The 18,611-nt window shown below is 37.3% G+C and overlaps 1 long non-coding RNA gene across 1 annotated transcript in view; it reads right to left on the bottom strand.

Annotated features, from left to right (window-relative positions):
• Positions 1-18,611, bottom strand: part of LOC123379799 — a 79,016-nt gene that overhangs the window by 58,999 nt on the left and 1,406 nt on the right. The gene's annotated exons all lie outside the window — the stretch shown is intronic.

The following is an 18,611-nucleotide window of genomic DNA, read 5'->3' as shown; positions in this document are numbered from 1 at the left end:
AAGAGGAAAAGTCTCTGCACTTTGGAGGGCTTCTCCAAACATCTAATCATCACGGGGACAGTTGAGAATTTACAATGATACTTTGGTTAAAGCAGGTGGACACGGTGTCTTGTTGCCGCCCCTTTTCTTTTTGTGTTGATTTGATTCCTAATTTACTTCAAAACTTGAGCCTCATTCCCTATTTTAAAAATAAGCAAGGGGCGCCTAGGTGGCTCGGTCAGTTAAGCGTCTGACTTCAGCTCAGGTCACGATCTCGGGGTCCCTGAGTTTGAGCCCCATGTCGGGCTCTGGGCTGATGGCTGGGAGCCTGGAGCCTGCTTCAGATTCTGTGTCTCCCTCTCTTTCCGCCCCTCCCCCGTTCATGCTCTGTCTCTCTCTGTCTCAAAAATAAATAAACGTTAAAAAAAATAAAAAATAAAAAAAAGCAACAAGCAGACAACCAACCAATAAGGTCATCGTAAGTCACAACCATCAAATATCTCTGTTAGGGTTTATTCGTTCTTTAAAAACAGAGTACCATGATCTTTTGTTGGTAGATAGAGGCAGACATCTGATGAAGCTGTAACCTGAGAAGAAAGTGATAGAGTTTAGGGGGCACAGCACTTATTGATCTCTGGGCCGTTTACACTTTTGTAGGATTTATAGAACTTATAATTTTTCTTCTCTGTGACAGTATATGGCACTTCTCTCTTAGAATGCTTTAAATACAATTAACAGTTTACTTAAAAGGTTTTAAGCAATATTTCATGGGTTGTTGGAGACGTTAAACTTTACTTCGGGGAAGACACACTGGCTCTACTAGGAATCATGAGGGTTTTTGAACTTTATCCAATGAAATACTTTATAATGCAATAGTCTATTGACTAAAAACCCCATCAAACTCTTGTACCCACAGTATTTAAGTTTTTCAAGAAATCTGAAATTTATTCCATGTTACTTCATATACACCAGATAGATGGTAATATGTATTTATTGTTGTTGTTTAGATTTGTCTTTACTCAGTAACTTTAGGTAATATACTTTGTATTTATCTGCTGAATTTACTTTATCTTTAACAAACACATAGTGCCTTCTGTGTGCCAGGCACAGTACTTTAAAAAAAAGAAACGAGTTCATTTAATCCCCACAACCATATGAGGTAAATGCTATTAGCTCTGTGTACAGTTGAGGAAACTGAGGCACAGATGGATTAGAATAGCTTGCCCAAGGTTGCATAATCAGTAAGGTTGCATGGAGGATCCAGGATTTGAACCCAAATCATCTTGCTGCAAAGTTAATGCTTTAACCGCTCTGAAGTGTTAAATACTTGTATTAACTTCACTTTGGAAACAGTTACAGCTATTACTCCTAGGAAGTTACCTCTCACAATACTTGTCCCATAGAGTAAAAAACAGGCTCTCTCGAAACATGAGTCAAGGAAAATACACATGTGAGTCAGTGAGCTCTCTTGGTCAGAGGTACAGCCATCAACCACTTTTAACCATGCCACCATGTCCAGGGCAGAGCAAAAGAAGAAAACGGGCAACAGACTCAGTGACTTGCCAAGGTCAATGCCAATTCTAAACACCATGCAATACCAGCCCTCTTCTCTTTGGAGGCTAGGTTTAGGTTAGGACAAAATGATTGGATGAGGAGTCCTCTATTCTAAACTACTTTTCTGGACCTGAGAAAAGGAAGAATTACTTCAATCAACCCAATTTTCTTGCATTACCACAATAGCTTCAAGTTGTCATAGGAGAAAAAAGCAAATGTGCCCAAGGTCTTAAGGGAAAAGTTTATTTTTTGAGGATTTTCTTTCCCGGCCATTTTTCTTTCATTGTTTCATTCATTTATTTAATTTTTATCATTATAAATTTAAGAGGAGGTTATTTGACTTAAGTGTGAGTTGATCATGCTATTTCCATTTATCCTTTCCCAAGAAAAAAATGTAGACATGGGAATTATCTTAATTTTCTTTTCTCTTTCTTTTTTCTTTCCTTCTTTCATTCTTCTTTCCCTTTCTTTCTCCTTTCCTCTTTCACTCTGTTTCTTCAACTCAGGAAATAGATCCACTAAGTCCCCACTGTGGCAGAAACTCCTTTCAACATCAAGGATAACAAGGAGATTTAGGTCATAATCCCTACTCTAAGGAGCTCAAAGTCTTATGGGAGAGACAGACGTCAAAACACAGACCTGGAAATCAATGAAATGAGCACCATAATGGGGATATTCCCAGAGCATGGTATGTCAGAGACAAATCCCTTAAAACCATGCCAAATGTCCTCACTAAAGAAATTAGTTAAGTATAGAAAACACTGGTAGGCAAAAACAGAGTTGACAGAGACCATCAATGCTGAGGATCAGAGAAAGCCCATGAGTGGAGTGAAACAATATTCATCTCAAGATCTCAAAATGATGCAAAGAAACAATTATGAGTAAATTAAAAAAAATGTGTGGGAGACCTATTTTCATTTTATTTGACTGAGTCTTGCTACCACAGACTCCTTTGAAAGGAGCAAGAATGATGAGGCTTCCACAGAGAACTTCTGTCTGCCCAATTGATGCTGGGTGCTTGGGACAATAAAAGAAGACAGAGAAGGTAGTGATTTATTCTACCTGTGTGGACTGAGAAAGGGTTGCAAAAGAGATAGTTCGTTCCTTGAGCTTTGTCTCACAGATTGATAAATAGCAGTTCTCCTAGGAGAGGGTTGGGAGGTAGAAGTGGTAAGAATGGCAGATTATGGGCAAAAAAAATACTAGGTGAATTTGAAATAGGCTGACCTGTCTGTCCGCTGTGATTGGAATATAGAATATATACCACACCTTGTCTCCTTTTGACCTGCTAGCACCCCCGGTTGCTCCTGCTCGAATCATGTCCTGGGATCCCAGTGGGGCTGTCAATCATAGTACTCTCTGACTCCACCATGGGGGCGGACCAATTACTAGGCATAACCTATCAAAATTTCTTTTCCCATGGCCACAGTGATTCTTGTAGAGATGCTTGGATACCAGAGTCTCCCTGTTGGCCATTTCTTAACTCAGTGGTCTTGAGCAAGTTACTCCACCTCTCTGTGCTTTACTCTCCCCCTCTCCAAAAAGGGGATGCTGATCATAGAGTTTTTGTGAAGATCCAATCACTTAATGTATACAAGCATGAAGAACAGTGGCTGGAACATGGTACACACTCTCCATGTGGTGGCATTCATTTATTTCTTTAGGGTGGAGAAATGTTGCTTTGCATTTTGGGCCAAGAGGTTGCAAGAAAGCGAGGTAGGGATTGACGGTGGACTTTCATTCTGTCACATAGAACAAGCCTGTCTGCAGCATGAGTGAATGTGGCCTGCACCAGGAAGCAACAGAATCAAGATAGCTGTTCACCCATATATACACGAGTCTATCTCTCTATTAATATTTACCTGTTGTGGGAACAACAAATTCCTTTACTAGTTTGGGTTGGGTCCTGTCACTTGCTGACAGAGGCCTGAATGAGTTAGTGTTTATTGGAGGGCTCTGGAGACAGTTAAGGCTGAATGAGATTAGTTGGGGACTGTTAATTGAATTTGGGTTTCATTCTTTGGTCCTATAGTTAAAGTTTTTCAACATGCAATGACACAGACATTTGAACCAAAGAAAACTCTACTTACTGGATGGAAAATACAGTGATATTCAAACTTTTTCATACCTGTTGTTTCATCTGTGCTTATTTCACAGATGGGCTTAATTGTGTTATGAAGCTGTATTTGGTTATTACTATAATAAAGGGAGTTCTCTCCCAGATGACTCTTTGCAGAGATAAATACATTGATTCTGAGTTTGATTCTCTTTCAAAGTAACAATGATGAGATTAGGTTCGTCGAAGGGTAAGGTTTGACTCAGGAAGGAATTGTCTTTTACTTGCAAGTATTGAGCATTCTCATGAGAAACACTGAACATTTACACAATGTTATGCTGCTGAGCTGAACTGCTTTGGAAGGATTTGAGGGGTTTCGGGTCCTACTTTATTACTGCAGTATACTTCTAACCTAACTTTAGTTTTTCCTCTGTTTTAATTACTCTTCCAGATGGAGCCTCCTAAAATAGTCCTCTGAGCATATCACTTCCACTACTGAGAAGTGTCAGTGGTTCTCTTTTCTGTTGAAGAAAAAATACAAAATCTCCGGCCTGACTTTGAGGTTACAGTCTGGTTCTTACTATAGTTGGTTGGCAAGTATTTTATTGTGTGCCTACTGTGTGCCAGGAACAGGCTAGAACATTTCTAACAAAAATATAACGTGAGTCATATACATAATTTAAAATTCCTTAGGAGGAATATAAAAAAGTAAAAATAAATAGGTAAACTTAATTTAAATAACACATTGATTTAATCCAACATATACAAAATATATAAAATGTCAAAATATAATTAATATTAAAATCATTAGTAAGATACTTTACACTATTTTTTAATACATATCAGGAATCCAGAATGCATTTTATACTTATATCACATGTTAATTCAGATGATAAATTTTCATCGAAAACCCTTAATTGGTATTTAGATCTCATAAGATATATAGTTGGAAAAGTAGACCCACACTGCTAAGTTGCTCCAAACTTACTGATTGTGTTTTCCGTAACTGAATTGAATATCAGTTTTTAGATTTAAATTTTAATTAATTAAAATGAAATAAAATTTTATTTATTTATTTTTTTAAATTTTTTTTTTCAACATTTATTTTATTTTTGGGACAGAGAGAGACAGAGCATGAACGGGGGAGGGGCAGAGAGAGAGGGAGACACAGAATCGGAAACAAGCTCCAGGCTCTGAGCCATCAGCCCAGAACCTGACGTGGGGCTCGAACTCCCGGACCGCGAGATCGTGACCTGGCTGAAGTCGGACGCTTAACCGACCGCGCCACCCAGGCGCCCCTAAAATGAAATAAAATTTTAAAGGAGCCCCTGGTGGCTCTTGTTGGTTAAAGTGTCCAACTCTTGATTTCGGCTCAGGTCATGATCTCAAGGTTCATGGTATCAAGCCCCATGTCAGGCTCTGTGCTAACAACAGGGAGCCTGCTTGGGATTCTCTGTCTCCCTCTGTCTTTACCTCTCCCCTGCTCATGCTCTCTCTCTCTCTCTCAAAATAAATAAATAATAAAAATGAAATAAAATTTAAAATTCAGTTCCTTAGTCTCTCTAGGCAGCGTTTCAGGAGTCGTGTATATCTCACAGCTCCTGTATTAAACTGCACAGTTCTAGAAGCATAGGCCATGCTTTCATGGAGTTTACATTAACTCACCTTTCCAGCTCTTTCTTCTGCCTCTTCCCTGCAATGTCAGATGGATTATACCCTATCTCCAGACTTTTGTTCATGCTTTTTCAGGTAAACTTGTTTTGTCCTTCAAAGGGTACACTTCTCACCTGTTGAAATTCTGCCTACCTTCATGGCTTGGCTCAACTGTCAACCCACACAAGGAGACCCTTCTTGGTCATCTAAGCAAGAAGGAGTCCTCATTCTCTGAACATGTTCAACACTTGAATTACACCTTTCTTTTGACACTGATCACGTGCTACCCTGTGGGCTTTGGAGTCAATAAACCCAGGTTTGATATCTGGCCCACCACTCATCGGCTGTGTGATCTTGGGAAACTTCTTTAACTTTTTGAAACCTCTGTTTCTTCATTTGTAACATGGGATTGTTAGAGGGAGATAATACTGAAACAATGCTTAACTCAGTGCTCAATCCATAGTGGTAGTAGTTGTATATGGTCCTTATCTCCCCAAGTATAATGATTTACAAATAGTAATATTAGTAGTGATAATGATAATAACAATGATAATACATTTGTGCTAGGTACTATTCAATCGCACTACCTATCATATTCAATCCCCCCAACCTCAAATTATCTTAGGCATGAAGTATTGTTATACTCATCTATAAAATGATTTATAAAAAGGTGAGAGAATAAAAGCAGACAGGAATTAAGTGACTTGCCTAACTTCACACAGTCAGAAAGAAATGCAGTTGGATTTAAATAATAGAAAGGATAGAATACAGTCGGAATATATTTCATTAATATTTTATCTTGTGTAGTTTTGGAGGTGATATAGAGGAGTTGGCAAAGGATCTGGAATCAGACAGACCTGATTGTGAGTGCTATCATTGATCAGAGATATGAGGTTGGCAAACCCCTTTAACCTCCTGAACCTCTAATTCCTGCTCTGTAACATGGAGATGATGCAACCCAGGGAGAAATACATAATGTAGACAGTAAGTACAAAGTGTCTTGCCTGTTAAACTCAAGTTTCACCTTGGAAATTCCTAGCTTTGCAACTTTTAGCAAGTTACTTAATTGCTGGGCAACAATTTCCTCATCTGAAAATGGGAAACATAATAATTCTAACTTTGTAGATTTGTTCTAAAGATTAAATGATGCAATCTCTGTGAACGCTCACAATTATATCTAGATACAATAAACACTCAGTAGGTATTAGTTATTATTGTTACTATTCCAAGTCGGGGCCTAGCATAGGTAGAGCACAAAATAAATTTAGTTAACTTTGTGTTTCTTTTCTCCTACCTTTCCTCCTTGTATTTGTATCTTTATATTTGTATTCTTTATAGAAGATAGTACTAAATCTTGTAGATGGTATGTACTCAATGAACAGTTAGCTGAATGAATGGAACATCTTAAGAAGAATTTTATATTATTTGTATTTTGTACAAGTACATCCATATTATTTTCAGAAAGTATAAAATAATTGCATGTGAACTAGAGATAGTAAACTGTTACTAGTACATAATATTTTATATTTCCCTTGGGCTTGCAGTGATTTTAGGTATTTTTGAGGCATTTTGAATTTTATATGCATTAAACTTCCTAACTGTTATTCAGTCAGTATAGTCCTCTGTCCAATTCTGATCATCTTAAATTAGAATATCTTTCAAATTCAACTGCAGTACAAGACTGTATTGAAAATGAATTCATAAGGGAGGCAAATATTGTCATAAGCAGTGATAAAAAGACTTGAATAATGTAAAGCGTTACAGCAGAAACTGTAGAGGTGTAATGAATATTATGTATAATGTGCTTTATTTCTAGGTCTTAGATATGACCTTCTTCCTGTTCTGAATCTTTTTTATTGTGCTTCCAATTTCACTTAGCAACTGTTATGATCTGTTCAGTCTCGAAGCAAAATCATTCACCTCATTTTTAAGAACCTAGGTTTTTAAGAACCTAGTCTGTTTCTCATCAGACTTTTATTTGACTCAGCCTCTCCTAAATTAAAATGATGTACATTATGGTGTGTGTCTTGTTCTTATATATTGATATGATGAAAGTTTTAGAAAACTCAGTAGTCACTTCTTGGCCATAAACTAAATATATAACCCTCTGCCAGGCACTGTGGATCAGGAAGAGGACAGTCCCTGACATTTTGGAGCCCACAGCCTAGTGATGGTGACATCAATGCATATACAAATCTAAAACAAAGCAGGTGATGGTATGTTTTATCATAATAAAAACCAACAAGTAATTTGGAATGTGGGGAGGGTGAGAACAGTTCTATTGGTAGTGAGTAAGTAAGAAGGAAGCCAGACTTCAGAGTGGAATTGAGCTGGGTCTTGCCTAGCTGGTAAGACTTCTACCTGAGAGGCAGGCTGAGGGAGCGTCTCGAGCAAAGACACATTGAAAAGGAAGAAAACAATAAGTAGACAGTCAATAAGATGAGGTCAATAGGTGAGGTCAGGTCACAGGTTGGGAAGAAAATCAGAATCCAACTGTGGAGAACATTGTCGGGCAAGACTCCACAGTTTTCTTTGATGTTTTGAGATGTTTTGAAATAAAAGTGAATGTTTTTGAAACATTGAAAGTTTTTAGTTTATTCAATCACAGTTTACCAATCCTCAATCAAATCTATTATTTTATCCTTCATGTTACTTAATTGAAGATATTCACACATATTTTTAAAACTAAAAATGCAGGTGATCCGAAATCTGTACACCTTTAATACATTTTTTTTGGCTTGATATGTGGATTAAAGCTCTCCTCGGGAACATATTTTAATAACACGATTCAACATAGTAAATCAAATGATTATTTTGAAAATCTACCTTTCCCACTATTTATTATATTATGAGGTTTTCATTGGGAATTCACAAGTGTTTCTGTATTATGCTAAATGATTGTATTCTTTCCTATTGCTGTGTAGCAAGCTATTATAAACTTAACAGCCAAACACAACATTGATCACTTCATAGGTATGTGGGTTAGGAGTCCAGGTACAGACTAGCTGGGTGTTCTTCGCAGGGTCCTTGTGCACAAGGCAGAAGTCAAAGTATCCGCCTGACTGCGTTCTCATCTGGAGCTCCGAGTCCTCTCAGATCCATTCAGGTTGTTAGTTGAATACGATTCTTTGTGTTTGTAGGAATGATGTTCCCATTTTTTTACTGGCTGTCAACAAAGAGTCACTCTCCTCTCCTAGAGGTCACTCTCAGTTCCTACCCACATGGCAGGAATTTTGCCTTCTCACAACAAGAGCACATTTCTTCCTAGGGAAAACCATTGCAATTTGTAAACTTCCAGATTTTTACCTGTGCATGTACATATACAAAAATGTGTATATAAATATAATCATATAATTTACTATGAATATTTTACATGCCATAAAACAGATTGAATTATTTTAATGACTGTGTAGTATTCCAGGATATAGCTGCATGATATTTAACTCATTACTTTGCTTTAAATTTTCAATATTGCAAATAAAGAAGAATCCACATATATATTGTAAACATCCTTGTGCATTCCTGTAGGATAGATTTTAAACTCCTTAAATGCCAAATCTGCCACTGCTGGAAGGCACCACTGAAAGTTATGGTAACCATCACATTTAAGACAATCTCTATGTTAGTGTTGAGACAGGTTGCAATAAAACCCATAATACTTCTGTGCAGTTGTTCATATTATTAGAAAAATCAACAGCTTGGGACACTGGCTGAAAGGATACAGTGTAATGTTAATGATCCCTCACATCTAGTATGTGCTTGATGGTTAATTTTGTGTCAACTTGACTGGGATACAAGCACCCAGATATTTGGTCATTTTTCTAAGTATGTTTGTGAGGGTGTTTCTGAATGTAATTAACATTTGAATCAGGAGGCTGGATAAAAGCAGATTTCTCTCCCTAATGTGGGTGGACCTTATCCAATCAGTTGAGGGCATAAAAAGAACAAAAAGTCTGAATGAAAGGAAATTGCTCCTGCTGGCCCACCTGATTACCTGCCTTTGAGTTGAGACATCAGCTTTTTCCTGTCTTCAAACATGAATGGAAATATAGTCTCTTTCTGGGTCCAGAGACTGCTGGCCTTCAGACTGGAACTACACCATCAGCTCTCCAGCTTGCTGACTACAGACCATGGAAATTGTCAGTGTCCATAATCATGTGAATAGATTCCTTATTCTCTCTGTCTTTCTCTCTCTCTCTCTGTCTCTCTCCTCTTCTCCTTCTCTCTCTCTCTCGCCCTCGTTCTCCCCTCTCCCCACACAGCCTCTCTCCATCCCATTAATTTTGTTTCTCTGCAGGACCTTAGTACAATGCGCTTTACTTGTGGGTGGAATAAGTTCATATGTTGGCAGTGTTAACACCTGCCAACATTTAGAATTTCATAGTATACTATATCCAGGGACCTTAGGTTTTCTTTTTTATAAGATGGGTGGAATTCTCTTGTTATATTATCTAAACAGCATGGAGTCTCAGTTTCCTCATCGGTACAAAAGGGCTTAATTATAAAGTTTAACTGAAATAATTTCATTGAAATTTTCAATTTCATGAAATAATTTAAGTGCTTCATAGAATATTAGAGTTTTTTTTCCTCCTTCTCTTAAAGAATCTTAAACATCAGGCAGATAGATTATTTCATATGTCCTCAGAAGCTGGCCATCAAGATTCCTTCAGTAGAAGCCATGTTCACTGTGTGCCAGTAATTCTTGGGAGTGAATTTACACTGCCTACTGTTGCTGAGTAATTTGGTAACAATATCCCATTCTCAAACACATGGGGTGGCACTGACTAACGTCCAGGGAAGTTAAGGATGACTAGGTCTCCAACAAAAAGAGAGTTTTATTGCTGCAAATGTGATCTGGCTTAACTTCATTTTAAACCACTAAAGCACCTAAGTACAGGAACACCGAAGATGCATTAATGCTAACTCTGAAGTGTGGAGTCCCCAGAATTTATATATGATGTGGGAGCATAGGTCAGATCATTCATGCATTTCTATTTAAATGTATGTATACTTTCAAGCTCTCTTCTTCCAAAATAAATTGAATGGTGTTATGTCTTTATTGCATGTTCAGCACAGAAAAGAAAACAACTCTCAATATGATTGAATTAAAAATAGTTTGCTATTTATTTAAAAAATGGAATGCAGAATTCTTGTTAGATTTAAAAATATTGAATACGTTTATAATTCTATTTATTAACTTAAGGTCCTGCAAAAAGCTCACTTCCAGATACTTTGCATTGCTAGATTTTAATTTGATTTTGAATTTAATATAGTTTTATTTACATTGGCCTTTGCTTTTTGACTATTTATTAACACTTGTTAGAAATGTCAAATATTGTGCTTTCAGCAGCTATAATGACTTTTATAAAGAATGATCCATTTTAATTGCATAATTTCCAGGTAAATGATCTCATGCTCATTGACATGTATTCAGCGAGTGGTTGTTCATGAAATGTTGATATCTGCTTCACTTGTTTACTCCTTTAGTTATCCACCAGGCATTTCTTCCTTTCCTTGGAAGCTGGAAATATGATATGAACATTGAGAAGTAAGTTAAAAAGAACCTCAGTCTCTTTTGTTCTCTTTTCATCCATCTTTGGGTTGTTGGAGTTTAAATTTGTCTTGCTTTAGTCCTACACAGGCTCCCAAAAATAAAATATCTTCACTTTATCTATTGTAGCTGCTAAAGTCTGCTAACAAGAAGAAAGCATTGGTTAAGAAAAGAACATGGATTTGATTTAAAGAAAATTTTGGATTCAAAATCCAAGCTCCACTTCTTCATTGGCTGTGTTATTTGGGGAAAATCATTTACCCCATTAAACCATGTGTTTCTTCCAGCTACAAAATGGACTGTAATAGCTACTTTGCAGATTTTTGATGACTATCTATGTATCTATCTATCTATCTATCATCTATTTCTATTTTCTATCAAAACATGGTACCTGATTGTGTGTAAACACTTTACTCAAACTAGGGTCCAGTTGCCAAAGATTTTGGCTAGTCTCAGTGATTTTTTAATATCTAAGAAGGGTCTGATCTAAAGGAAGATCTATTGTCCAAATGTTGCTTGAGAAAATAAACTTAGAGGTCCAGAAGTAGCTAAAGTCATCAGTGTTCCATTTTTTCCAAGAATGACTTCCCTGTCCAGCCTAGGCATGGTCTCTTCGAGACTTTTTTCAGGTAGCTAACCCTAACCCTTCCTCAACTTCTCTCTCCTGCAGACAACCATCTTGAATACTTAAGACTGTTCTTGACCTCCATTCTCTCAGCTCCATGCTAAATTAAATTTTGAGGAGCTGCTGGCAGGATGTTCTTTGCTAATCTCTAGTCCTACCAAGTAACTTACGCAGAAGCCTATTTTCATTTAATATAGCTCTTGACATGATTGTATTTAGGTCTGCTGTGTTGCTATTATTTTTTTGGTCATTTCTTTTTGGGTTCCTCTGCTTTGGTCTCCTCTCTTCTCTTCTATTCTTTTAGGTTAAAAAATTATTTTAGTGTACTATTGTAATTTATTTTTGGCTTGGTTCTTATATATATTTTCATTATCTGTTGTTGGTTTCTTTAGGGATTATAGTATGAAACTTTAACTCATTATAATCTCCAAGATTTAACAGTGAAGGCTCTGGTTCTGTATATGAAGGAATAAATATGTTAATGTTCTTCTACTGAATGCAGCTATGAAAACTTGAGAGAAAGCACAGGTAGCTTTCCCTGAACAGAACTCTGAGAAGTAAATGTTAGCGTGTACATTGGGAAAGAATACCAGATTCTGAAGTCCTACTGAACTGGCAAAGAGTTTGCCATTTTCCCCTCCCTTATCTCCCAGCCTGAATTCATCAGTCTGTAACCCTGATGTGAACACTGCAGGACATAGAAGGAAGGATCTAGGAGAAGTCCTTGAGTGCTGGCGTGAGGAGTAGAAAATGGAAATGTCAAAACTCAGAGAAAGGAGGGAGGAAATCCCCACTATCTCCATCCATTTAGGTTTCTATTACAAAAATACCATAGACTGGGCAGCTTATAAACAACAGTACTGAAGCCTGGGAAGTCCAAGATCAAAGCACCAGCAGATTTACTATCTGGTGAAAGCCGTCTTCCAAGTTGCGAACCCCTGACCTCTCTCTGTGTCCTCATATGGAGGAAGAGGTAAGGGAGCTCTCTGAGGTCTCCTTTACAAGGGCACTGATCCCATTCGTGACACTCTGACCTCATGACCTACTCACCTCCCCAAGTTTCCTAATACCGTCCTTGAAATCTTCTAATACCTCACCTTTCGAGTTAGGATTTCAACATATGAATTTTGGGCTGACACAAACATTCAGGCCATAGTACCCAGTCTCTTTTCCCTCTCCTTTTTTCCTGTTCTTAAATCCCCAGGACAAGGCTCTTGTGCCATGAGGGCAGAGATATGCTAGAAAGAGCAATCTTCCTCTTCTTTTGGTGGAATTGTGGCTCCATGTGGACATGGCCAAAGACTGTCAGTTTTTACTTTCCTGTCTATGTGGCCTCCTTCCACATGGGACAGGATGTAGTACAATTATAGACATGAGCAGTCTCTGGTCAGAGGAACCACAGGAAGTCAGAAACTACTGGAGAAATAGCAGAAAGAGGGAAGCATAAGGAGATGCACTCCTGGGCTCCTTCTTGACCTGCATTTGCAGAAGTCTGATCATTATTGGCACACCAATAGCTTTGAGAACTAAGATAGAGATATAGTGATATTTCTCAAATATAGTTCTCTTATTTGAGAAATAAGATACAGACTGACACTGGGTAGCTAACATGTAGGAAAAATCCCAATAGTACTACAAATAGGGTTGCTGGATTTAGCAAATAAAAATATAGTTGTGCCAGTTGAATTTGAATTTCAGATAAACAAAGAATGTGTTTTTTTTTAGTATATGTATATCTCATGCAATATTTGGCATTCTGTATTTCATCTGGCAGCTCCAACTGCAAAGACATTGATAATTGAGCTGGCTTTGAAGCTATAGGCCACTAACAAAGTCAAGTGCTTACTAAAACAAAAATATCACTATTTTCCACAGGGTTTAAACATGATAGAAATTCCCGTAAGGGAATATTCATTTTTTTAAATGTTTGTTTATTTTGAGATATGGGGAAGAGAGAGAGAAAGCTGGGGGGGGGCAGAGGGAAAGGAGCAGAGATAGAGAGGGAGATAGAGAAAATCTCAGTGCTCAATCTCATAAACCATGAGAGCAAGACCTGAGTCTACATCAAGAGTCGGACGCTTAACTGACTGAGCAACTCAAGCACCCCAGGAAATATTCAAAACATCCAAAATACAGTAAAAAATCATTCTGCATACGAAGGTCACAAAAAAAACAACCTCAACTTTCATGGGGAAAGATGACTAACAGATGCCAATGGCAAGATAGGCATTGCTTGACAAAGACTTTCAAGCAGCTATTATAAAATTTGGAAAGAGTAACTACAAACATTCTTGAAATGGTAAGTTAAAATTCAGAGGATTGACAAAGAAATACACAATATAAAGAAGGACCAAATGGAAATTTTGAACTGAAAAGTATTAAAACTGATAAATATTTCGGAATATCAGGAACAAAGGAAGAGAAACAGAATTAGTAACTATAGTGGGAAAATCTTGAGTTCTTTAAAATGCATTTGGCAGTTGAAAGCAAGAAGAATAATATTGTCTGATGGGGTTTTCAATGTATATGAATGCAACATATATGACAACTATAATATAAAGAAGGGAGAATAATAGAAGCTGTATAACGTGTAAGATTTCTGTATTACAATTGAAATAGCAAAATGTGATTTTAAATAGAGTGTGAAAAGTTAATTATGTGTTTTATGATTACTAAAACAGCTGCTAAAAATACAAAGAGATACAGTCAAAAATTATTATAGACAAATTAAAATGGAATACTAAAAGTTAGTATTGAATTACTTACAGTGAAGTATTATAGAGTTCTAAAACATAGGTATAGTTTTATACCCACAATACAGGGTGATGATTTTTGCTTTTAAGTATCATGTGGCTTTTAAAGAAATTAAGAGAAGAAAAGAAATATATACAGATATAGACATACATGCACATAGTTTTTTTGTGTTTACTCACAGAAGAGGATAAGATCATGTGGTTTGCACCAAACCTGAAAAAGCAAAATCAAAGAGCTTCCCGGAGGAGGTGATAAAGTCAAGAAAGTCTGGTGATGCACGTGGTGATGTTTCCATTAGTTTAGTATAGATGGGACAAATGTGTTGAGTCAAGAGTGATGAGAGGTAAGACAAAAGACAGATTTTCTGGGATTTTCCTGACTCTCACCTCTGGTGAGGTTGTCATCCAAAGTTTCCATGAAGAGTAATGACTGTGTGAGTTTCCCTCAGTGTTGTAAGCTGTGTAGTTAACATAGTGCCTGGCATATGAACAAATATTGACTGACTTAATGAATGAAATGAGTGTTCTGAACGTGGACAACTCTCCCATTCTGACCTTATATTCACCTCATCACCATGAAGCTATATAATTTTCCTTTTTTTCACACTCCCTTCTTCCCTATATCCTTAATCAAGGACTTGTAAGGTCTATAGTCTCAGCTTCTACTTCAGTAGGGAGGGGGCTCCCTGTACGGCAAGGCATGCTCTCGGGAACAATGTATAAGGCTACTGTTTTTAGAAATCCTATTGAGATTTGATATATTTCTTTTGGGGATAGGGTTGATAACAGTTGACACTCCATTTTCCTATAAAGCAGCTAAGCTCAATGCTCCTCCCACCTGTCCCCATGTACACATACACACACACACACACACACACTCACACATGCACACACTTTATTAAACCAGCTTTCTTTAAACTTCACAGCAGCTGATGCAGAAGGAAGAAAGAAAGAAAAAGAGAGTCTGAGAAAACAAAAGTCAGAGAGACAGAATAATTTTAAACACAGTTATGTAACAGTGTTTTTCCAAACCTTTCTCCTAGCATGGTTGACTGTGACATATAAATTCTAGAAAACTCCTTCAAATCTTGTGCCTGTACTTATCAGGCTGCAGCATTTTTCAGGAATGTGAATTGTGTGGAGCCTTGTACTTGTACTTTGCCGGAGTCTAGTTAATTATCAATGACTAGCATTAAAGGTATTAATTTAGATTTGAAAAGTCTCAAGTTAGTTCGGGATATCATTTCCTCCAGCACTGAGAATATCTTACTTAAATAGTTTCTGAGTTTTTTAATTAATTAATTGATCATTAAAATTTTATTCCTACAGTGATTTTATTTTCTAAGTAAGATCTTGATTTTAGATTTTCCTCCTGTCTTTAGTCTCAAGAGCCCTAACTATGTAAATCCTATACATTAATAAACCCAGGTTTGAAGAATGTTATAAAGCCTGGTTTTGGTGTAATGTGGTCGTAGATCATTTAGAAATTAGGTATCCTTAACTGGAAATGCATGGCTCATTTTTACCTCTACTACCTGTTGTATAGTAGCAAAATGAAAGAAACAGAAAAACACTATGGTGATTTCCTTTAAATTGTAGGGTTAAAAAATAATTGAGGAAATTTAACCAAAAAATCAGTTCCCTTAAATGTGGTTTATTGCTATTCAATTTTTTTTACCTTTATTCATTTATTTTGAGAGAGAGAGAGAGAGAGAGAGAGAAACTTGTGTGTGTGCGCAAGTGGGAGAGCGGCAGAGAGAAGGAGAGAGAGAATCCCAAGTAGGCTCCTTGCCATCAGCACAGAGCTGGATGTGAGGCTGGAACTCATGAACTGTGAGATCATGATCTGAGCGGAGATCAAGAGTCGGATGCTTAACCGACTGTGCCACCCAGGTGCTCCACTCTTGGTTTATTGCAATTTTAATATTTTACAGCTACATTTTAACTTTTATCTCATAAATTAAATATTAACAGTCATGCCTAAGCTGGAATATATTTTATCCACTTACAAAAATGCATTGACTAACGCTAATTAAATTTGCTTAATCAAGCTTAACAATGCTGCATGCTGTTACCAAAAGTAAGTGCCATACACATTTCCCAAAGTGCTCGAGCTACAACACCACAGATTTTTCCTATTGGGGTATCCAAGGGTTCAACCATCTGTTATTTGCTCTAATTTTTAATAAAAGTTATTATTCATCTTTATTTCTAATCATGTGTGTTGCAAACAAAACACATTTTATGATTATTATTGTCATTTTAACTTCACTATAGCCAAGGAGACACAAAGGAAAATGGTTTGCATTCAACTGCACAACATTAATGTTTGCAAATGGTTTAGCTTCAGTGACAGGAAGACATAGGTATTATGCAGGTAATACCTAATATCAAATTATACACTGTAACATTTAATCACATTGTTCTAATACCTTCAGCACAATGAGCTTTTCTCCAATGAAATAGGAAAATGTGATCACCCTTAATGCCCTGAAGGACAAGACAGTGGCTGTGTCATTCTTTATTGTGTATTGCTTTTGTTCCTAGCTAATCATATTTAGACTATTTCAACCCGGGCCCTGCAGATATACAATAAATCATACCTGATAGAGCAAGACTAAAACCTATTGATGGGATTGCCTTCAGGCTGCAGTGAGCACAGGAAAAAAAAAAAAAACCCAAAATAAAATATGGGTTGAGATAGGTGGGGTCAACTTCAGAATGAAGAGCAGTGAATAAAGTTCTATGAAAAGAGAAGTTGTACATTAGGGACACTTAGTGTGACATTGTAATGCAGTGTCTCCAATGATTCTCTCTAATACCTCGGTATGAAGCAACTCATTCCAGGGTACCATTTTAAGATGGTATCCAGGAAGGTTCACCGTGCTGGCAAAGAAAGATATGATAAATGCAACTCAAGCATTAAAGGGGTTAGAAGGAAAGATAATAATAAAGCCTAGCACTTACTGACTGTACACGGTACGTAAGACACTATATTAGGCACCCCATATGTGTCATCTTATCTTCCCATTGACCCTCTGAAATAACCACTTCCATACAAATTAGATAAAGGTACAGGCTGAGAGGAGTTAAATAACATTTCCACTGTCTCACAGAATTGAGATTTATGGCCTGCAAGTCTCAGGCTGGGTCCTTACTCACGTTGGTATTTAAGAGAGCTAACAAGGAAATAAGTCATCAGTTAATATTTACTAAGCTTATTGGAGGGCAGCAACATGTTTCTTAACGACTGTGCTCCTGGAAAGTACAGAAGTTATGGTTAAGCTTGGTAATAAGAATCCATAGGAGGTATGATACAGAGATCATGGAATGATCCGCATTTCTGAAAATGGAAATAACCCTCAGTTCTGAAAAGGAACAAATGTTGCAATAACTTCAATCTGTCTTGCCAAGGTCACGAGACCAGGGACTCCCCAGCTTTAGGGGTAGCATTTATTCTGAATGGAATGGGTGTCCCAGATGTTCATGGGAAGAGGTAAAATTTGCTCATGGTTGGAGGTAGTGCCTTTTAACTCTTGCTAGTGCTGGGGGTCAGGTGGCTTATTCTTTACATCTCCTGAGGCATTCCCAAGAAGCACACATGCTAACATGGATAGAGAGGCCAGCATGAGGCACAGTACTGTAGCCCAGGCACTCCACAGGACAAAAGTGTAGGATGAACAAGAACCATTTCCTTAAGTTTCTTAGTGAATAGGAACCCTCTGGATATTCTTTACGGTGATAGCGATTCATAGGTGCAGAGCATTTGGAACACATGTCAAAATATGTGATTCTGCTTGACATAGTCTTCAGTCATCTCACCAGAGACTTGAATTAAAGATACCTTCAAATCTTATTCCATATAGAAACTGAAACTGGGGAATCTTCTCGACTGGTGGAGTCAGGTTTTGAGAGCAAGAATGGTAAAAACCATGTAAGTTGCTCTCATTTATAAATGCTCTTTTAATGAATCTTATTTCTGGTGGAGTAGGCTGCAAGCAATGACTGAGCAGAGCTAGGTGGGGGAGGAAGATGGGGAGAGGAGAGACTACCGCCCGCGCGTTTCTTTTAGCATGTTGGTATTGGATAAGAGATACCTAAATGCGTAGAACTGTTCCCCTGACCTTGAGGAGCTGATAATTAGCTAGGGAGGTAGGAGGTGTATAGGTTGTAAAGTAAAACAAGTGTAGCATAAAGATGTCAATTATTCTCAGAACTTACTCAGGGAAACATTCAGGTCTTGCTTTTCAAAAAAAAAAAAAAAAAAAAAAATCACTGTCCTGGCATTTTAGCTCTATTAGCAGGACTTAGAGCATCTTCCATTATCTAGATAGTTCAGTTTGAGCTCCTGATAACAGGAAGCCTGCTTTTAATTGCTTTTGCTGTCATTTTGGTCCAGGTTTCTCTCTTTTCCCTCTTTCAGCTGTCTGGAAAACAGAG

The sequence above is a fragment of the Felis catus genome, chromosome C2 (assembly GCF_018350175.1).
Source record: "Felis catus isolate Fca126 chromosome C2, F.catus_Fca126_mat1.0, whole genome shotgun sequence".
In the NCBI taxonomy this organism is placed as follows: domain Eukaryota; kingdom Metazoa; phylum Chordata; class Mammalia; order Carnivora; family Felidae; genus Felis; species Felis catus.
Note: the sequence above shows the minus strand (reverse complement) of the source record. Positions and strands in the feature narration are given on the sequence as shown.